The sequence below is a fragment of the Lissotriton vulgaris genome, chromosome 3_1 (genome assembly GCF_964263255.1).
Source record: "Lissotriton vulgaris chromosome 3_1, aLisVul1.2, whole genome shotgun sequence".
Taxonomy (NCBI): domain Eukaryota; kingdom Metazoa; phylum Chordata; class Amphibia; order Caudata; family Salamandridae; genus Lissotriton; species Lissotriton vulgaris.
Window position 1 is genome coordinate 574,621,479 of NC_141689.1, and position 21,391 is coordinate 574,642,869.

Here is a 21,391-nt window from a genome sequence, read left to right on the forward strand (position 1 = left end):
AGCGGTCAACAACCAGCTCGCCGCATTCCTCGAAACCAACAAATCACTCGACTCCTCACAATCCGGCTTCCGAGCCAAGCACAGCACGGAAACCGCCCTCATCGCAGCTACAGACGACATTCGAACTCTACTGGACAATGGAGACACAGTCGCCCTCATCCTCCTCGACCTCTCCGCAGCCTTCGACACGGTCTGTCATAGCACCCTTTTACAACGCCTCAGAAACGTCGGAATCCACGGAAAAGCACTAGATTGGATCACCTCGTTCCTCACCGGAAGAACCCAGAGAGTCCGCCTCCCACCTTTCAAATCAGAGGCCACTGAAGTCATCTGCGGCGTACCCCAAGGGTCCTCACTCAGCCCCACCCTCTTCAACGTATACATGAGCCCCCTCGCGGCCATCACACGCCAACACAACCTCAACATCATCTCCTACGCTGACGACACTCAACTGATCCTATCACTCACCAAAGACCCGAACACGGCCAAAACCAACCTGCATGAAGGAATGAAAGAAGTAGCCGAATGGATGAAGCACAGCCGTCTGAAACTGAACTCAGACAAAACAGAAGACCTCATCCTAGGCACCTCCCCCTCCGCCTGGGATGACTCTTGGTGGCCAGAGGCCCTTGGAAAAGCACCTATCCCGACGGACCACGCACGAAACCTGGGCGTCATCCTGGATTCCTCACTCTCGATGAACAGACAAGTCAACGCCGTCTCTTCGTCTTGCTTCAACATTCTTCGCATGCTCAAAAAAACATTTCGCTGGATCCCCACCGGAACTAGAAAAACAGTCACTCACGCTCTGGTCACGAGCCGACTGGACTACGGAAACACCCTCTACGCCGGTACTACAGCAAAAACCCCGAAAAAACTCCAACGCATCCAGAACGCTTCTGCCAGGCTCATATTAGACATACCACGTAACGAACACATCTCTGGCCACCTGAAAAACCTCCACTGGGCTCCCCGTCAATAAGAGGATTACTTTCCGGCTCCTAACCCACGCACACAAAGCACTCTACGAAATCGGACCCGAATGCCTCAACACACGACTGTCCTTCTACACCCCCCCCGCCAGCTACGATCCTCCAACCAAGCCCTTGCCACTGTACCTCGCATCAACAAAACAACCATGGGAGGTAGACCCTTCTCCTACCTGGCAGCTAAAACATGGAACTCACTTCCCACTCATCTTCGCCTTACTCAGAACCACCTAGCATTCAGGAAGCAACTTAAAACGTGGATATTTGATAAATATTTCCCCACCCTTCCTCAAGCGCCTTGAGACCCTCTGGGTATGTAGCGCGCTATACAAATTTATTGACTTGACTTGACTTGACCAGGCCGGACTGGCCGTAGCGGGGACCTGGCAATCCCCCGGTGCGCCGCACGGGTGGGGGGTGGTTTGGGGCCCCTGGGGGCCGTTTTTGTTACAGGGCCCTTTTTGCAGCAATCGGCCCTGTTACAAAATCGGCCAAAAACCGGCCCTGGGAAAGAGCTCGGCAGCACCCACAACCCCCCATCGGGAGGGGGGCCGGCCAAGCACTTTGCCAGGGCCGGTTTTGCTTCCCAGTCCGGCACTGATGGGGACAAAAAGAAAGGGCCTACTGGCGTAATGTGGTTGCGAAATAGACACGAGGAAGTCTTGTAGCTGCGGGACAAACAGTAGAAATGTCATAAGGTCAGTTTAGATGTCAACCCAGTCTAGCAACTCACACCAGGGCTCCAACATCTGCCAAAGCGGCAACAGAAATCCCTGGTGCTTTACGCCACCCCACTGCATGATCCAGATATTTATATTTAAACTAAATGCAGCCGGTCGGAAGTGAGGTTGCGTCACACTGATTAATTTCATATGTTTAACTTGTAGCAAGAAACAAATAAATACTCCCGCCATCCAGGCAGTGATGGCCTCTTTGGAGTGGTGGGGTGGTTGGGTATTACAATATATTTTTTTTTCAGTAACTTACCTTTTTCTTCGCCACCTCACTGCAGCACGTCTCTCCTCTGTCCTCTTCCTCATTTTCTACCAGAAGCACCCGGCTTCTGGGCTCCCACAGCCAATCACGATGCTGCAGGAGCAGCGTCGCGATTGTTCTAAGTGTTTTGTTTGGATGCTCAGGCTCTCCCTGGGGAGCCTGGACATGTTCTTTCCGAAGCTGTGCAACACAGCCCAATGGAGAACATGCCAAGTGTGCATGATGGTTTGGCCAGCCCTAAGGGACCCGCCAAACTGTCATGTGCACTTAGACAAGTGCAAACCATTCCTCACTCTGTTTGGCGTCACGGAGCCCTGCCCTGCCCCCACCTGGCTCCGATCTCCGCAAAGAAAAAGAAAATGATAACGTTATGTTATTATCGTTTTATTTTTCTGTTGTGCATTTCTGAATTAGCAGTAGGGCCTCGCTCCTCTGCCTTAGTGGAGGAACCGCCACTGCTTCTACTCCTCCTCTTGCCATCAGATATCTCAACTTCCTGACTCGCAACATTGATGTATCTTTTGTAGCTCTGTGCAAGTTAATGTCACTTTCTGCTAATTTGATGCAAATACATTTTCTTAAGCAAATAGCAAATGCGAATCATCGTTCACACAAGCTTAGAGGCAAAGAAACATACTAAAGAGTTATGACTATTACCCTTGTGTGCTTTGCATTCTTTAAAATCACAGGGCCAGTGAAATTATGCGGCAGGGGAGGTCCAAATCATGTGGCAGAGTCGAGTAAAGTATTTGGCAAGAAAAAGCTAATTACGCAGTGTAATGCGGCACATTTAGTGCTAGTATTACTCGTTATTTTTGCAATTTTACACATGTAAGAACAGTCCGAGCATTGGTTGCTCATCAATAGCACCAGTTTAGCACCCAAATATAGAAAAAAGCAACAGAAAGGTGATCAATCAACCATTGCAAATGGCCTTCCAGCGCACAGGAGCACGTGTTGCTGCGTCTTTAGTAACTTTTGAACTATTTGAGTCCGAAGCTATTTTTTTTCTAAATTCTGCAGACTCTGCAGATGAAGGATTATGTGGCAAGTGTAGCAAATCTATAATTAAGTGAAAATGCTGCGCTGCACAATCACATAATTCCCTTGGCCCTTTTTAAAGATGGTCAGACTGACAGACAAAACGCAACCGAAAAGACTATAGATTGGTGATGGAAACATAATTATTATGGGGGGGGGGGCACCCTTAATTTATGCCTAAAATAGACTATCTATGTTCCTTCTCTTGGCAGAAGGGAGCAGAAATAACCCTAAAAATGCTCACATCACTATTCATATGTTCTGAAACTCAAAGAAAAAGAAAGGCTGACATGAGGCAGAGGAAGGCGGTGGAGCACTGTATATCTGTACTCCAACCATCAAAGCTCCCAATCCTGTTCATTCTTCCTGCAAGGGCCTGTATTTGTATGCCCCCCTCTCCCTCCCCCCCAAAGTCAGGGGAGCGGGAGAGACAAAAAAAATACCCCCACCTATTCGAGGAAAGGACGATCTACAATTCCATTTACGGCAGTCGAATATTTGGGGGAAATGTGCTTTTGTGAGCCTTACACTGACAGAGAGCTTAAACACTTGGAAGATTGACTTCTGTAGTTGTGTTGTTGTACTGCTAATGTAATGGGACCACTCCAAGTGGATCCCTTGGCCCCTAAAGATAGATACAGCATTTTCAGAAAAACAGGAAAAGTGGCAGGTATCTCTCACTCTGTCTTCACTGAGTTACGTTTAAGTATAAAGGAAAGCTTGCATTCGGACACACCTGCCAGAGAATCTTTCGTTCCCAGCGAGAAACTATAGGGCCCTGCAACACCCCTAAATCAGTATGCAACCTACATGAATATTTATTTCACAATATTTGTCTAAAAATCATGGGCACTAGGATGATTATGTCTTATAAGCAACTCAGCAGCGACAATGCAGTTTAGGGTAAAGGTCAAACATGTCCCAATCATATTTCATCATACATCCCTGCGCTATTAATTTTTTTTAAAAATCCAGTATTTGTAAAGTGCACACTTACCCGAGGGTGTCAAGGCGCTGGGGGTCATTGGGAAGATTAAACGAGCCCAGAATCACATGGTGCTGGGCTTACCTGCCACCAGCATCGTGGATTGAACCGTGAACCCTGTGGTCCGGAGTCAGGCACCCTGGCCTCTGCGCCACACCACTTTACATACATTGATTGTAGTCAGACTTCTACCTGCATGGCTGAGTTAGTGTTTAGTATATTTTAGTATGCTTAATATGCCAAGCCATGCAATGCCACCCTGCATACCTTATGAAAAGGGGGGGCCCTTGGCCCCCCCGCCCGCATGGCGGTGCGGCGATCCCCTCTCCCCTTGCCTCCCGGTGGTGTGGGGGCGTGATCTCCCGGCGTCCAATGATTACGTGGGAGGTGTGCGCCACACCACCGGGTCGGCCGGCGCGCCATCCCTGACCCGGAAGGCGATGTGCAGTCTTCCGGGTCAGAGGGGCGGGCGGCGAGGGGCGGGGGGAGGGGGCGGCCCGCCCTCTCCCCGCGTCCCCCAGAATAAAGGAGTGGGGAGCGCTCAGTTGGCCCTTCTTGTCGCCTGACGCTCCCCCACACTGGTTGTGCCCTGCGCTCTGGGCCTCCTAATTTTCTGTTCTTATCTTTCAGGTCGAGGATTGCTGCTGGAGTGTGCGGTAGCGCGACATTAGAAGCAGACAGACGGAGCGTGGATCGTATGGAATGGATGCACCCTAGTGAATGGAGAGTACAGTGTGCAAAGTTTAGGGTGGAGGAAACTCTGGTTAATTGGATCAGGGCCTTCTCCATCCTTACGGCTATCACTGTTGAACGCCCTCCTAATGTACAGGCGGCAATGGCTTGCTACCAGAGCAGGATTGTAGAGTGGAGTGAGCAGTACCCTGGGGAGGCATGGAAGGAATATGATGTGCATTTCAGGAAATCTAAGGAATCTAAGGAATTTTGTAGATTCAGACATGCCTGCACGATCTGCGGTCACACTTCCCATCCTGAGACAACATGCAGATCGACAAGTGGTAATCAGAGTCAGAGAGGGGGGAAGAAACCAGAATAGCGTAGCAAGCACGGTTGGCCCCTCCCCCATTAAAGTCCTGGCAATGATCCCATGGTTGAAGAGATACCCAGACCACGCTGTGGCTGCCCTACTACAGGAGGGTTTCTCCCAAGGTTTCCGGATCCCGGCGGAGGGATACACAGGCAGCGCTCATTGTAGGAATCAGTTATCAGTACAGCATAATCCTGCAGTAGTTATTGCTAAGATTCAAAAGGAGCTGTCCATGGGCAGGATAGCTGGGCCATTCCTGGAGGTGCCAGTGCCCAACTTTGTGTGTTCACCATTGGGTGTAGTCCCCAAGAAGGAGAAGGGCGAGTTTAGACTGATTCACAACTTATCGGCACCAAGAGGGGCGTCCTTGAATGATGCGATAGACGAGGGTATTTGTAGTGTGAAGTACGCTTCGTTTGACCAAGCAGTGGAGCTATTGCGGGGGTTGGGGCGGGGCACTCTCATGGCTAAATCGGACATTGAATCTGCCTTTCGTCTGTTGACGGTGCACCCTTTGGACCACCACCTCCTTGGTTTCGCCTTTGACAGCAAATTTTACATGGACAAATGCATGCCAATGGGTTGCTCGATTTCATGTGCATACTTTGAGACTTTTAGCTCCTTTTTAGAGTGGGTCATGAGACAGTGCGGCGGTTCTCGGGAGTGTACCTGGGCATTGCAGGAATTTTGCGTGCTCATGCGGGCTTTCGGGGTTCCACTAGCGCCTGGGAAGATGGTTGGCCCGTCCACCTGTTTGGAATTTTTAGGTTTCGAAATTGATTCATTGGAAGGGTGCTTCAGGTTACCCAAAGACAAAGTGTTTAAGTTCAAGGCGGCCCTGCGCCAGTGCCTACTCAAGGACAAGGTTACCTTGCGGCAGCTACAGGAGACGGTGGGTCAATTTAACTTTGCATTGCGAGCCATCCCAATGGCACGCCCCTTCTCTCGGTCGATTGCCCAAGCCATGAAGGGTTTGAGAGAGAAACATCACCGCACTAGGTTGTCATCCGAGGTTCGCCAGGATATGCGGATATGGACGGCATTCCTGGAGGACTTCAATGGCAGGATAGTGTGGCCTGGCTCCCCCACGACATCAGCAGAGTTGGGTTTATGGACAGACGCTGCTGGTAGCATGGGCTTTGGCACCATCCTGGTGACCAAGTGGGTCGCCCAGAGATGGCCTGAAGAATGGGGGTCGTGGGTGTTGACCACCAACATCGGATTCCTGGAACTATTCCCGATATGGGTAGCACTGATGGTCTGGCCGGAGCACCTTAGCAATCAGTCGGTGGTGTTCTGGTCGGACAACATGAGCGTGGGAGAATGCATTAACCAACAAGCGGCAAGGTGTCCATTCATCCTGCGCTTGGTAAAGGAGATTGTGCTACAATGTTTGAAATGGAATGTGATTTTCAGAGCCAAACATGTGCCAGGCGTTCTCAATAATGCAGCTGATGCCCTTTCTCGCTTTAAAATGCAGGTATTCAGGGAGCAGCTTCCAGCAGCAGACCCATCCCCAGCACCTTTTCCGGTTGATCTCTGCCGGATTGGTGCCCCAGACTACCGTACCTCGTGGCATCTAGCTTAGCTCCCAGGACCAAGACGGCATACGAAGGGGCGTTCTTTTCTTACCGTACTTTCTTAGGGCTCAATTGGGAGGCTAGCTGGGCATAGGAGGACAGTTTTGTAGCATACTTAGAATTGATGCACAAGGAAGGGCGCTCGGTGGCAGCTGCAAACAGGCACAGGGCAGCAGTTTCCTTCTTCGCACAAGCCAAGGGCATGAGGGACCCTACGAACACGTTTGTAGTGCGCAAGGCATTGAGGGGCTGGCGTCGCATACAGGGACACTCGACAGACTCGAGAAAGCCAATTGGGCTGGTAAGGCTAACAGCCCTGTTGTTAGCACTCCAGGGCGTCTGTAGCTCAACATGGGAGGTGCTGCTTTTCAAAGCGGCGTTCACACTAGCGTTCTATGAAGCTCTAAGGATAGGCGAACTGGCAGCAGCGTCAAAGGGTGACAAACGGGGCGGCCTTCAAGTGGCCTGTGTGGTGATCCAGGATGATACAATGTGGGTGACAATTCAGAGATCGAAAACCAACCAGGAGGGACGGGGGGATACCATAGTGCTTCACCGGGCTCGGACCAACCCTTGTTGCCCAGTCTCGCATGTAGAGGCTTTTAGAAGGCAGCAGGTGGGTACGCTGGGGGGCATTATTGTGTCACACGGATGGTACACCATTGACCAGGTATCAGTTTAGGAGAGTCCTGGAGCTGGCGGTCGCAAAAGCGGGCCTGGATCCCACGGAATTTGGCACCCATTCTTTCAAAATTGGGGCAGCAACCGAGGCAGCTGTAAGGGGACTCCCAGTCAAAAAGGTTAAAAGGATTGGGAGATGGTCGTCTGAGTGTTACAAACGTTATGTGACATGACCAGATGACTCACGCTTGGTATCTTTTGGTTTTGCAGTTTCTCGAACCTGTCACGCGGGGGAGGAACTCGCCGAATGGCGGCAAGAAACATCAGGTTCGCAACACAAGCAACAAGAAGATCAACGGACATTGGTGACTTGGATTGTGGGCCACTCTTATGTTCGGCGTGCAAAAAATGTGTTTCAGGTGAAAGGAGGAGAAGGACTGAGGAAAAGGGGTTCTCCATTTCCTTCTTCGGGAGGGGAAGCTTAGGCATAAGGCAGTTCAAGGACTACTTTCTGGAACTATTGTCTCAGCAACCCACTCCCCCATCAGTGGTGATACTTCACCTGGGGGAGAACGATTTGACCAAACAAGGGAGGCGCATTCTGATAGAAGAAATCATCTCCACTGCGGGGTGGGTGTCCAGAACATGCGCGGGTTGCACAGTAGTTTGGTCGCAACTTATTCCTCGTTGGCAGTGGCGAGGGGGGGAACTCGGTCAAGGCGTTGAATCACTCGGTAAAGAGGATCAACACACAGTTGGACAAATTATTTCGAGCCCCCCGGTTGCAGACGATTCCTCACGGGTGTATTTGGGGGGAGCATTTCTACCTGCGGGATGGGGTGCACTTGACTGAGGCTGGGAATGTCCTGAGGTCGAACAACATATTAGCATGGCTAGAGGGATTTGCGAGGTGAACATGACCTTTCTTAGGAGTAGGAAGTGGGGAGGCCAGATCGTCGGGTAACAATGCTGGCCTGTGGTGGTAAGATCATGACCGGTGATCAGCTATTTTAAGGTCTGAGGGGGCGGCATCATCCTTTGGAGGTGTCCGCCCAGGGGGAGGAGGGGTCACTGGCCTCTCCTAGAACTTCAGGGGCAGCTGGTGACGCAAGTTAGGGTCCTCCTTCAGTGGTTAAATGGAGTTCACGGGGTGGACCGAGTAATTAACGGGCTTGGCTGCATGGGTGGACCGAGTACTTAACGGGCTTGGCTGCACGGGTGGACCGGGTAATTAACGGGGCCGGCTGCGCATGCGCACCTGCGGTAAGGGCGCAGCTTGGAAGACCTGACACCGGTTAGCGACCTTGCCATATGGCCATAAATGTTAGTATGCAAAAATTTTCAGATGAGGATGTTAGATTCGGCTAGGAAACAAGCTGTATTAGAATCTTGTTAAGGTTAGCCAATCACACTTGTCGATATGAATGTATCTTAATGTTCCTGAATATTTTTGCATAAAAATTTGTATATTTTGTTTAACAAATGTTAATATTTTGTATCTTAATAAATACGGCCGGGGGGTCTTGCGATCCTCCACCTTCCAAAGACAAATCATGTTCCGTGTCAATGTGTTCTGGGTTGATGTGGGTATACAGGGAGAGGGGGGGTAGCCGTCACGGACCATGTGGCGCATTCAGGCTCAAAGTCAGAACTCTATGGTTCAGTACCCTCTCTACAAACCAGTCCAGGTGTCGAACACTTCCCCTACACCATCACCTCATAAACCTTTTCTGGGTATGGTGTTCACGGGAGTGAGGGGAAGTTGACTTAGGCTCAGCTACTGAATCATTATACAGAACATTTAAACAATGTATTTTGTTGGAGAGTTTGTGTGGAAGCTTACTGCTGCTTTCCTTGCTTCTAACGGGACGGAACACACAAGGTCATCTCCCTCTTAGCAATGTCTTCAGTTGTTGAAATTGCAAACAAAGGAAGCACTGGAGAACTGAAATGTCCTTATCGGTGTTGTTAGCATGAGTTAGAAAAAAAAACAATGCAAACAACTTCATTAGCTGCCTGTTTTCTGCTTCTAGAGCTCTTACTTGCACATTACATGCACAGCATTTGAACGCAAAAAGCAATGCATTGCATGCAACCATTCCTGCAATGTATGTAAAGTGAAAAACACACACATACGTTTTGAGCAGAGTAGATCATGCTGGGACAGCATCAACTGGAACAACGAGCAGATACCTTGTTTGGGTTGGCAAGGTGTTTTGTCAGCCACAGGTTTTTGCTGCAGCCAACTGTGCACCAGTCTCCAATCCTCTTCTGGGTCTCAGGTCCGGGATGAGGACAGCAGCTTGAGGGCTGACATTAGGCGGAGAGAGGCGATGGAAAACCATGAAGCACTGGCTCTTCTGCTTCTGAAAGCAGAGGATCCTTCTGTGACTGCAGCTCAAAGAACCATTTGTAGGCGCCATATTGAAGTTGGTAAGATTCCCCGTCATGCCTTGCATGGCCTTGTTCTGCTCTTGGCAGTGCCCTGCTCTCCAAATCTTTGCAGGGGATAACATTATGAAGAAGGACAAACTGCATTCAGATCAGTGTTCAATTCAGATCAATATAAGTCCGGGAATGTAAGCAAAAGAAAATATTACAAATGAATTACTTTCTCTTTCATCGAAAACCTACACCGATGAAAACTTCAATAAAGAAATGTATGCATTCTCAAATTTTTGTGCACTTGTCCCAAAATCTGACAGGCAACAGAGCAAGCCAATGCCTGACGGGAACTTGCTCAAACCAAGTAGTTGGGGAGAGGATGTAGCCTGACGGCTAGGGCGGTCGAACTCAAATCTGGGGAACCAGGTTCGAGTCTCGACAATGACTCTCAACATCCTGTGATTCAGGGAAAATCACTTAATCTCCCTGTGCCTAACAAAAATGAATGTATCGTTGTGTAACGCAACAGGTGCTCAAGTAAAGCGCTGTGGATACATTTGTGTCAAGTTTGCGCTATATAAAACTACAGGGGAAAAAAATACTGGTGACAATAGGTCGTTACGGTCAGCTAGATCAGTTTGTAGCCGAATCTAAAAGAAAACTAATAGTTTCTAGAATAGCAAACACAGATATTGTTATGCTAACAGATTTATAGACCTAAAGAAGCAGGCATCCTAGTGTTAAGAAAAAATGGCTGAGGAAGAGATCAATCATAATTTAGTAAATAGCCAGGTTTTTATATTTCTTTTTAAGCTATTGCAATTTTCAGATTGTTTAATGTCAAGAAGTAAGGAGATCTAGGCTTTTGCCTCAAGGTAAGATGACACATCAGCATCCAGAGTGGCTACCCTTAAAACGAGATTTCCTCATTAAACTGAGAGATGAAAAGCGCTTGTTTCGCAGGGGTATGTAATGAGACATCGTGATAATGTGGTAAGAATGTTTTGAAAATGTTGTGTGAGATATGAGGAACACCAAGATATGGTGTATTGCCATAGTCAGGAGACAACTAAGACCTGAGTGGCTGTCCTTAATGCCTCTATAACAAGAAAGTGATTGGCCTTTTTAGCGTTTTGATAAGTACAAAACAAGTTGCAGCTACTCAATTGATCTGAGGCGGAAAGGACAGTGTGAGAAATGTAGTTGTTGGCTGAGGGGGTGAAACCTTTCTCAAGCAACAGCCACGGTCCTTGTCAGTGTGAAACACATAGGGCCCTCAATTAACCTGGGCTTAACCCTCTGGCAGCTTGGCACAAAAGCAGTTAGAGTAAACTTAGAGGCAACGTGTAAAGTTCTTATGCAGTATTTAAACAGTAATGGTCCTTTAGGAGAATCTGACTTGACAGGTGACAAAAGAGAAGAGTATGAGTCCGGGGTAACAGGGGAATCTCCGCAAGGGAAGATCTCATTGCAGATGTGGGGCAACGGTTGAGGCAAGACAGTGCTGCTATAGGACGCCGCGTGGGAAATGCAGCCTGAATAAAGGAAATATTATTGTAGAGGAAGAAAGAAAGAACGGTGCATAGCAAATGCGATGGCACAGTGGAGTTACTGAGTGCCAAAGACTAAGGCAGACTTTTTACTATGCAGAGGATTTCAGAGAGGAAACGGCTGCAGCTGATATTTTAGTTGAGTATTAAGATTTCTACTCTGTCAGGGTATGTTTATGAAAACCTTTGAGAGCCCTATTGTAGGCGAATTTTGATTCTGTGCTGTAAGAGTTATGTCACACTTTTCCAAGTTTTTTATAGTTTCGTTTAATGCCACGTAGTTCTTCAGTGTACCACAGTGCAGTGGACCGGGAATGATGTCAGCAGTGGGGTGCACAAGGAGCAATTGTACCAAAAGCCATAATCAGACAGGTGTTAACGCCATTGCCTCCTTTTCCTTTCTAAAATGATCTCACATTTAAATTGAATTTCAATTGCATTCCAATAATTACCTCGTGGCTCCATGGGATTGCAAGAGATATGGGGTTTTGCTATTAAATACAAAGAACATAAAACAAAGTCAGGTAATGTATTCTTACAGGAGAGACCAGTTATTTTTGTGTGAGTACTTTTGTAAAACTCATTTCTCAGGCACACATTTTGCACCCACACGCTGTGAAATGGATTAATTTGCATGTAGATGCAAACTCTAGGAAATCAAGGATCACTTTAGGGCAACCAACTGTGAGCCCAGAAATGCACAGATACTTAACTACAACATTGTGGAGCCACTGACACCCATAGGTTCTCACAGTGGTGTAACAATAGCCCCCGCAGACCCTGCAGTGTGGGGTGTAATGTCCTGCAGGACACGTTCTAGTGTTCGTCAGGAAGCTGTACTTCAGCCACTTCCTAGAGGGCTGGACACACTTGCACCCCCACACCCATCCTTCACGGGTGTCACGAGTGACGTGGCCCTGCTAATAAAAGGGCCTGGGGCACATGTTTGTGGCCAGTTTACTACACTACATATCCCGGTGTCCGTGTCTGTCATTCCTGGTCATGTGGGCCTGAGACCCAACACCACATTGACGACGAGCGGGTTGACACCCATGGTGCGCTGTCTCTCGCCTGAAAGTGGGACAGTCTAGCCCCCGCCTAGGGCGCCCCCGGCTGTCAGCGGAACATGTCCTGAGTGCGAGGTAAAGGAAGGACAGTATCAAAGCTCACATAACACTTGCGGAGCCCCTGCCGCTGACCGTCGCTGCAAAGACAGGGACACACTTAGCTCCCTGGCACTCACTAGGAGGCAGGCATTATTTACACGCCTCACTTAACATTTGTCTTTTAAAATTGCTGATTTTATTGTTGTACTAAATGTGATTTTACCTGTAATATTGGCAATATTTCCTGCGACTTTGCACACTTAGGACTGCCACACACTTGATTTTTAAGGGGCGACTTGCATCCTAAGGGCGGATTTAGGGCCCCGGTCGACTCACGTTGTCCTCCCTGGCGCGAGCTTTTCAGGCGCCATCTTGGGGGTAGTCGGAGGCTCAGCGCTCTAGTGCTCGGGCGATTCTCGGCCCGGCACTATAAATTTTCCCTTGTGCTAAACCTCCGGTTTACACACTTAGCTCCCTGGCACTCACTCGGAGGCAGGCATTATTTACACGCCTCACTTAACATTTGTCTATTAAAATTGCTGATTTTATTGTTGTACTAAATGTGATTTTACCAGCAATATTGGCAATATTTCCTGCGACTTTGCACACTTAGGACTGCCACACACTTGATTTTTAAGGGGCGACTTGCATCCTAAGGGCCGATTTAGGGCCCCGGTCGACTCACGCTGTCCTCCCTGGCGCGAGCTTTTCAGGCGCCATCTTGGGGTAGTCGGAGGCTCAGCGCTCTAGTGCTCGGGCGATTCTCAGCCCCGGCACTATAAATTTTCCGTTGTGCTAAACCTCCGGTTTACACACTTAGCTCCCTGGCACTCACTCGGAGGCAGGCATTATTTACACGCCTCACTTAACATTTGTCTTTTAAAATTGCTGATTTTATTGTTGTACTAAATGTGATTTTACCTGTAATATTGGCAATTTTTCCTGCGACTTGCACACTTAGGACTGCCACACACTTGATTTTTAAGGGGCGACTTGCATCCTAAGGGCCGATTTAGGGCCCCGGTCGACTCATGCTGTCCTCCCTGGCGCGAGCTTTTCATGTGCCATCTTGGGGGTAGTTGGAGGCTCAGCGCTCTAGTGCTCGGGCGATTCTCGGCCCCGGCACTTCACTTATGGCAGCCATTTACCGTCCGCGCAGCAGACGGGCGCAGCGGGCGCGCCGATGGCGCGCCGGAGGCGCGCCAGAGGCAAGCCCATCTGGGCCCGTCCGGGCCATTACGGACCTAGGGCCAAAACCTCTGCCCTATTATACCCTGCTGGCTACATGTAAATTGAATCCCTCTCCTTATACCAGGGACGAGCTATTAGCACTCCGTCCGGTCACTACCCAACACTGCAGGTACCTAGTCAGACCGGACGTATCATACAGATGGTGTGCTTACTGCCCTAAGCTTGGTAATGGCTCCAAAAAGGGAGAGCCAACGCCTTCTTCCCTGGCCTTTGCCCTACTAAATTGCCGGTCTCTGGTTAAGAACTCGGTTGAAGTAAATCTACTGATCCAGGATAATAAAACTGATGTGCTGTTTCTTACAGAGACGTGCCTCTCCGACAGCTCAGAGTTCGACATAGTCAACTCCTTGCCCAAGGGCTACGCGATACAGTGCCTTCACAGGCCTCATGGCATAGGTGGAGGGCTAGCTATAATCCACAGGGAGACTCTAGCCTGCAGGATAGAAAATGGTAGGATCTCTGACGCAGAGAGCATAAGGTTTTCCATCCAACTCTCTCCCAATTACTCGCTGTCAGGGCTGCTGATCTATCGACCTCCGGGTGGGGTCAAGCAGTTCATCAGTTCCCTGCTGGAGACAGCATTGACACTGGCAGCCTCGGCCCCCAACTTCCTTCTTCTAGGAGATTTGAATCTCCACTTGGATGACCCGGGAGATGAGGTGGCTGCTGATCTGCTGGCTGAACTGGAAGCGTGTAATCTGACCTTGCACAATAATGATCCCACGCATCTGAAGGGTCATCTATTGGACCCTTTATTTTCTACCGTTCCACTCTTGAGGGCTTCCCCGCCATGCCCCCTCCCCTGGTCAGACCACTTTCTTATTCTTTTTAGTTTGACCATCATGACGGAATCAAGTTCCGATTGTAAGGGCTCTATTCGGTCTTCACAAAGACCTTGGTCTAAACTGTCCCTTGATGGTTTAACTACTGCCCTTGAGCAATCTATTCCTGCCCCCCTCTCGAACCCCCTTGAAGCAGACTGGAGTTTCCACAACTGGTTACTAGGAGCACTGGATCTGGTGCTTCCCAAGAAGTGTAGTTCCAAGAAAAGTAATGGGTTTAAAAACCCTTGGTACACAGCTGAACTTCGCGACCTTAGAAAGGTCTGCAAACGACTGGAACGCGTCTGGCGCAAAGACTGGTCCACTAATAGTAAAATCCCTTATCAGGAAGCCATGAGGGCATACAAGCTAGCCTGTAACCAGACGAAAGCGGCCTTTTATGAAGAGAGAATCAGGACTGCTTCCAACTCCTCAAGATAAACTTTTATTATAGTCAAGGAACTCCTGAAAATCCCCTCTCCTTCATTGCCGCAATCTACGAGCAGAGCTAGGTGCAATGAACTTGCACATTTCTTTGACAACAAGGTCAGAAAAATCCTACAAAGTATTCCTCTCAGTACCCCTCCCTCTGAGTCCTCAATGCAGGTCGAGAGTGGTGTGAGCCCTTTGTGGGAAGTTATCACTCCCATAACTGAGGAAGACTTCCACAAAGAATTAGCTGATCTCAAAAGTGGCTCCCCCACTGACCCTATGTCGATCCATATTCTTAAGCGGATTGCACAGATCATCTCCCCGCGGGCCACGGACCTTCTGAACGCCTCCTTCGGCGGTGGGGAAGTTCCCCCTAGCTGGAAGAAGGCGATGGTTAAGGCTCTTCCTAAAAAGCCGGGACTTGACCCTGACGATCTGGCGAACTTCCGCCCAATTTCTTTGCTGCCGGGCCTGAGCAAAATTGCAGAAAAGGTGTTCAATCGTCAGCTGTCCACGTTTCTAGAAGGTCATGACCTGCTCAAGAACTCGCAAACAGGCTTTCGCCCTGGGCAGGGTACTGACTCTGCCCTGATTGCAGTAGTGGAGGAAGCCAGACGCATTCTTGATGCAGGAGGCTCCGCAGCTGTGGTCCTCCTTGACCTCAGCGCGGCATTTGATACCGTCGACCATGGTATCTTCATTCAGCGCCTTAAGTCAAGTCAAGTCAAGTCAGAAATTTATATAGCGCGCTACATACCCCGAGGGTCTCAAGGCGCTTGAGGAGGGGAGGGAAGTTACTTGTCGAATATCCAGGTTTTAAGTTGCTTTCTGAACGCTAGGTGGTTCTGTGTGAGACGTAGGTGAGTGGGGAGTGAGTTCCAGGTTTTAGCTGCGAGGTAGGAGAAGGATCTACCTCCCATGGTGGTTTTATTGATGCGAGGAATGGTAGCAAGGGCTTGGTTGGAAGATCGTAGCTGGCGAGGGGGGGTGTAGAAGGAAAGTCGTGTGTTGAGGCATTCGGGTCCAAGTTCGTAGAGTGCTTTGTGAGCGTGGGTTAGGAGGCGGAAGGTAATCCTCTTATTGACGGGGAGCCAGTGGAGGTTTTTCAGGTGGCTAGAGATATGGTCTTTGCGTGGGATTTCTAGTATGAGTCTGGCTGATGCGTTCTGGATGCGTTGGAGTTTTTTCTGGAGTTTTGCGGTGATACCGGCGTATAGGGTGTTTCCGTAGTCCAGGCGACTTGTAACCAGTGCATGGGTGACTGTCTTTCTGGTTTCGGTGGGGATCCAGCAAAATGTTTTTTTGAGCATGCGGAGGATGTTGAAGCATGAAGATGAGACTGCGTTGACTTGTCTGTTCATCGAGAGAGAGGAGTCCAGGATGACGCCCAGGTTTCGTGCGTGGTCCTTCGGGATGGGTGCTTTTCCAAGGGCCTCTGGCCACCATGAGTCGTCCCAAGCGGAGGGGGAGGTGCCTAAGATAAGGACTTCTGTTTTGTCTGAGTTCAGTTTCAGACGGCTGTGCTTCATCCACTCTGCTACTTCTTTCATACCTTCATGTAGGTTGGTTTTGGCGGTGTTGGGGTCTTTGGTGAGTGAAAGGATCAGTTGGGTGTCATCTGCGTAGGAGATGATGTTGAGGTTGTGTTGGCGAGCGATGGTCGCGAGGGGGCTCATGTATACGTTGAAGAGGGTGGGGCTGAATGAGGAGCATTGAGGTACGCCGCAGATGACTTCAGTGGCCTCGGACTTGAATGGTGGGAGGCGGACTCTCTGGGTTCTTCCGGTGAGGAATGAGGTGATCCATTCCAGTGCTTTTCCTTGGATCCCGATGTTTTTGAGGCGCTGTAGAAGAGTGCTATGGCAGACTGTGTCGAAGGCTGCGGAGAGGTCGAGGAGGATGAGGGCGACTGTGTCTCCGTTGTCTAGTAGAGTTCGAATGTCGTCTGTTGCTGCGATGAGAGCGGTCTCCGTGCTGTGTTTGGCTCGGAAGCCGGACTGTGAGGAGTCGAGGGATTTGTTGCTTTCGAGGAAGGCGGCGAGCTGGTTATTGACGGCTTTCTCGATGACTTTGGCCGGGAATGGAAGGAGCGAGATAGGGCGGTAGTTCTTGAGTTCGGTGGGGTCCGCTGTGGTTTTTTTAAGAAGGGCGCTGAGTTCGGCGTGTTTCCAGCTTTCCGGGAAGGTGGCGGAGTTGAGGGAGCAGTTGATGACATCTCGGAGGTGTGGTGCTATGATGGAGTCTGCTTTGTTGAAAATGTGGTGAGGACATGGGTCTGTGGGGGATCCTGGGTGGATGGAGTTCATCAGGCGGATGGTGTCCTCGGTGGAGATTGGGTTCCTTACTAGGGTGGGAGTATCCGGCCAGGCTTTAAGCTGGATGACTTCCTTTCTGAATGGTCGGTCCTATCAGGTCTGTGATGGCACGACCCTCTCCGAGTCGATCCCCCTCCAGTGTGGAGTCCCGCAGGGCTCCTCGTTGAGCCCAACGCTCTTTAATATCTATATGGCCCCACTGGAGGATGTGGTTTCACCCTTCGGGGTGAAAATAGTGACCTATGCGGACGACACCCAGCTTGTCGTCTTGCTATCCCACCATGAAAATGCAGCAGAAAGATTCGGGTGCTGTCTGACAGGTATGGCCTGGATGACAGAATCACGGCTGAAACTCAACGGGTCCAAAACGGAACTCATGCTGTTGGGTAACCTTTCCACCTCCCTTCCCAAAGCCATGTGGCCCCCCTGTCTGGGCGAGGCGCCCCTACCCAAGAATGAGATTAAGAGCTTGGGGGTATGGCTGGAACCTGACCTGACGTTTAGAGTACAAACTAAGAAAGTGGCAGGTATCTGCTATGGTTTGTTACGCTCTGTCCGGAAGGTGTTGCCTCTTCTTCCCTTCAGCTCTAGGAAACTTCTGATCCAGGGGCTAATACTGTCAAGGTTGGACTACAGCAATGCCTTGTTGCTCGGTGCCCCTGAATCAGCCATTAACACCCTTCAGCGAGTACAAAATGCGGCGGCCAGAGTACTGACAGGCACGGCAAAAAGAACTTCGGCCAAACCTGCTCTCAGATCACTCCATTGGCTCCCCATCTGGGAGAGAATCAAATTTAAGGCCTTTCCATCGCCTTTAAGTCTCTCCAGGGAATGGGCCCCCCTATTCTCAGGGACCTTATATGCCCCTACAAGTCCTCGCGTTCCCTCCGCTCTGACGTGAGCAACTTGCTGACCATCCCCAGAGTGAGGAGAGCACGTTCCGGAGGTCGGAGGTTCTCTGTGAATGTTGCCAAGACCTGGAACGATCTTCCCGGCGCTCTTCGCCTGGAACCCTGTCTCCAGAAGTTTCGGAAATCTTTAAAGACCTTCCTTTTTCCGCGGGGAGTCTGAGTCCGTTGTCTGAGGATCATGGAAGCTTGCGGTGTGTATCAGCGCTGGGACGCCCTTGGGCAGCCATGCGCTTAAGAAATCCATTTTCATTTCATTTCATTTCCTCCAGGAGCTCTTCCGGTGCCGACGTGGGTGCAGAGCCTTCACCAAGCATTCAAAAGGCCGCAGTGCCTGCAGGTGAGCAGAGTTCAGATCAGCACGGCTGCCAGCTGTAGGGGAGTCAGACGCGTCCATAGCACCTGCAAAGCCACGCACAGTCCGAAGCGCCAGGAAAGCTCCCCAGGCCAATGTGGGCTACACAAGAAGATTGCGGGCAGAAACGCACGTGCAAGCCCCGAGACCACATTCCCTGCGCCCACGCATACAGGAAAAATACAGGTGGCGCCTGCTGTGCGCTCCTCCACAGCTTCCCAGCGCGACCCGACTGGCATCCTCCTTGCGAAAAAGAAGAGGAGGCAGCACTGACCCGAAGCAAAAAGCTACAAAATCTGCTCCCAACCCGATCAGGCCCCTGATATGCCCAATGAAGATTGCTGACACTAGTAGGCCTGGGTGGTCACCGTGCAAAAAGGCCAGCGGCCCTGTCACCCCGGCCTCAAGCGAACCACAAGGTGTGGCGGAAAGGAACAGGGCCCCAAGGCAGAAGACGTCGAGCACATGTAAGGAACCCACAGTGGCCTGCACGGAGCAACTGGGGGAGAGCCGGACAGCCTCTAAGAAAGGACGCTTAGCACACCGCAACCCAGGCACAGAGCTCACCACTACAGGAGCCGTCTTACCTCACTGTTGCTGTGTGTCCCTCCATCTCCATTCTTGGCACCCTCCTGCACCGTGCCTGAACTCCTGGAGGCATCAGCAAAGCCATTGTAGCTGCAGCACCACCCACTTACTGGGTCGGAACACCGCGCCACAGCAGCACACAGCCCAGTACCGGCGCCTCTATCAGCAGAGGCCCACAGCTCTCGGAAAGACTTCTGGGTCGACAAATGGAAAATGCTGCTGTACCATCTAGTGGCCACGAGTGGTACTGAGCCCATGCAAAGGAAGCAAATAAGGGCAGATGCCTGTACTGACTCCAGCACAGGTGAACAGGGGTGGCAGCCTCATTCCCCACCACTGACTGAACAGCACCTGCCTGCCCTAACTCAGTTTCCACTTCAGCGCGGAGACCAGAAAAGGCCAGAGTGGCACCAGATACAATGCACCAGTAGATCCAACACTGCTGTATCAGCCTGCGAGAGGCAACAGCCACAGCAATACCTGGTGACTGGCACTCTACACCAGCGTCAGAGGTGCTCTCAGTGTAAATGCCTCCCTGGCCCAACACTTGGCACCAGGTCTCTAAGAGGCGATTGAGACAGCAGAGAGAGAGAGAGAGAGAGAGCGCAGACCAGGCGAAAAGGGCACCTCAGAACAAAGGGCGATTAGAAGCTCAATGCCGCTCCACAGGAAGAGAAAGCCTGCCTGTTCAAGCCCAAGTGCTGGAACAGACTGCACCTGGCACAGCGAAACGTGCCCTCAGAGAGGGGTTCCCAGAAAGTTTCCCTCTGCACCCTGCAAGTCAGAGCAGCAAGGACAAAGGACGCCCCAAAAGACGAAAACAGAACGAGCACGGTGCACAACCCCCAAGTGGCTGTCAAACGCCACCGCCAGCAAAGAAAATGCGTCTCCCGCCCCAAGTGGCGAACGACCATCACTTCAAGAGAGCTGGATGGCTTGCTACTTAGGCCAAAATAATTATGTCAAAAACAATATTTTGGTCAAATTAATTAAAATGTTCCTATTTTGCCAGTGAGTGCAAGTGTGGAAATTAGCACGTTCACCTTCGCTTTTACCCCCACAGCGAGGTGAAGTTGATATGAGGCTGAGCTGTTTTCTGCAGTGTGTGTTTTTAAGGATGATGATGGGCTGGGAATACCATGGAGTTTGCTGGGGCTGGCACAAGCACATTAAAGCTGCATGCACAAAACACCAAATATCTTTGTGGGCTGTAGTCACTGGTGCCAGCTTTCGGTGCTGACTATAAAGATTGATGGCTAAATACACATAGTAATTTCTGTTAGTTTCTGGGTCTTACTCCAAGACTTAAACAGAATGTACTGATTAATTTCAATGAAAAAGGCATGTTTACTCACAGACCTAACTTGCAAGGCATTTTTCCTGTGAGTCAGCATTGAAATTCAGATTTAATAACAACCTAAAACAAGTTTAGGACACTACTCGGGACAGAAAAATCTTTGTGATTCTGGCTCTGTGCACCTGGGCTCAGCACTTGCTTCACAATAACAGCATGTACTGAGAACTAAAAGCAGCCTTGCTAAACATGTTCAAACCTGCCCTGCTCCCTCCCTCTCTCTCTATTCAATCATGCATTTCCAATCTTTCTCCTTCTCTCCTCTTCTTTTCTCTGCTCTCTCTTTCATTACACTCTCATTCACGTATTTGCTTTCCCCTCCACAGTCGAGCTTTGCTCAGTGCCTGCTGCAATAAAATTACAGCGGTAATAGCAGCAGCCCTGAGACATCAAAACTGTCCTGCAACGTCTCTGAGCTCCCCGGGAAATGCCCTGTGCCAGACCGGACCTGATCCTTGGCGGTGGACATCCCAGCCTGGAGCTAGAGATTTGCCTCAGCAAGGGGTTGATTCTAAGTGTTTCTGTCTCTCATTTGTCAATGATATGTATAACAAGAACAGGAGCTTTCTAAATGAATGATCAGAACAGGGAGTGGTTCAATGGAACAACACTGAAATGACAATGGGCCTGATATATTGAGGCATTTTGCGATCAAAAGCACTGCGATTCACAAAATCCTCGTGCTTGCTATTGCAACATGCCTTTTTCTAATTTAGCAAAGCACTTTCTTAGCTCTTAAAATGGGATTTGAGATCCATACCGAATCCGTATTTGGAAGGAGGCGTAAAAGGGGCATTCCTTCCAAACTGGTATTCAGTTTGCAATACAGAAATGATTTATGACCCCAGTTCTGGTCACAAACTATTGAACAAAAATGAGTTGGTAACTGATTTGCAAAGAGGAAAGTGACTCTTTCCCTTTGTATATTGTGCTGGCAGTCTCAGGCGAGTATGCAGTGGTCTGGGTGGCACTTACCTGGTCTACCAGATGTTTTGCAAATGGAAAATGTTATGATCCATGAATAGATTTTACTCCCTCTACATTGATAAGTTGTACTTATTACTCCACC

The 21,391-nt window shown here is 49.9% G+C and overlaps 1 protein-coding gene across 2 annotated transcripts in view; it reads right to left on the minus strand.

Moving 5' to 3' along the window:
- The window catches only part of EDIL3 (EGF like and discoidin domains 3), a 1,521,395-nt gene that overhangs the window by 229,121 nt on the left and 1,270,883 nt on the right, over positions 1-21,391 (minus strand). The window lies entirely within an intron of this gene.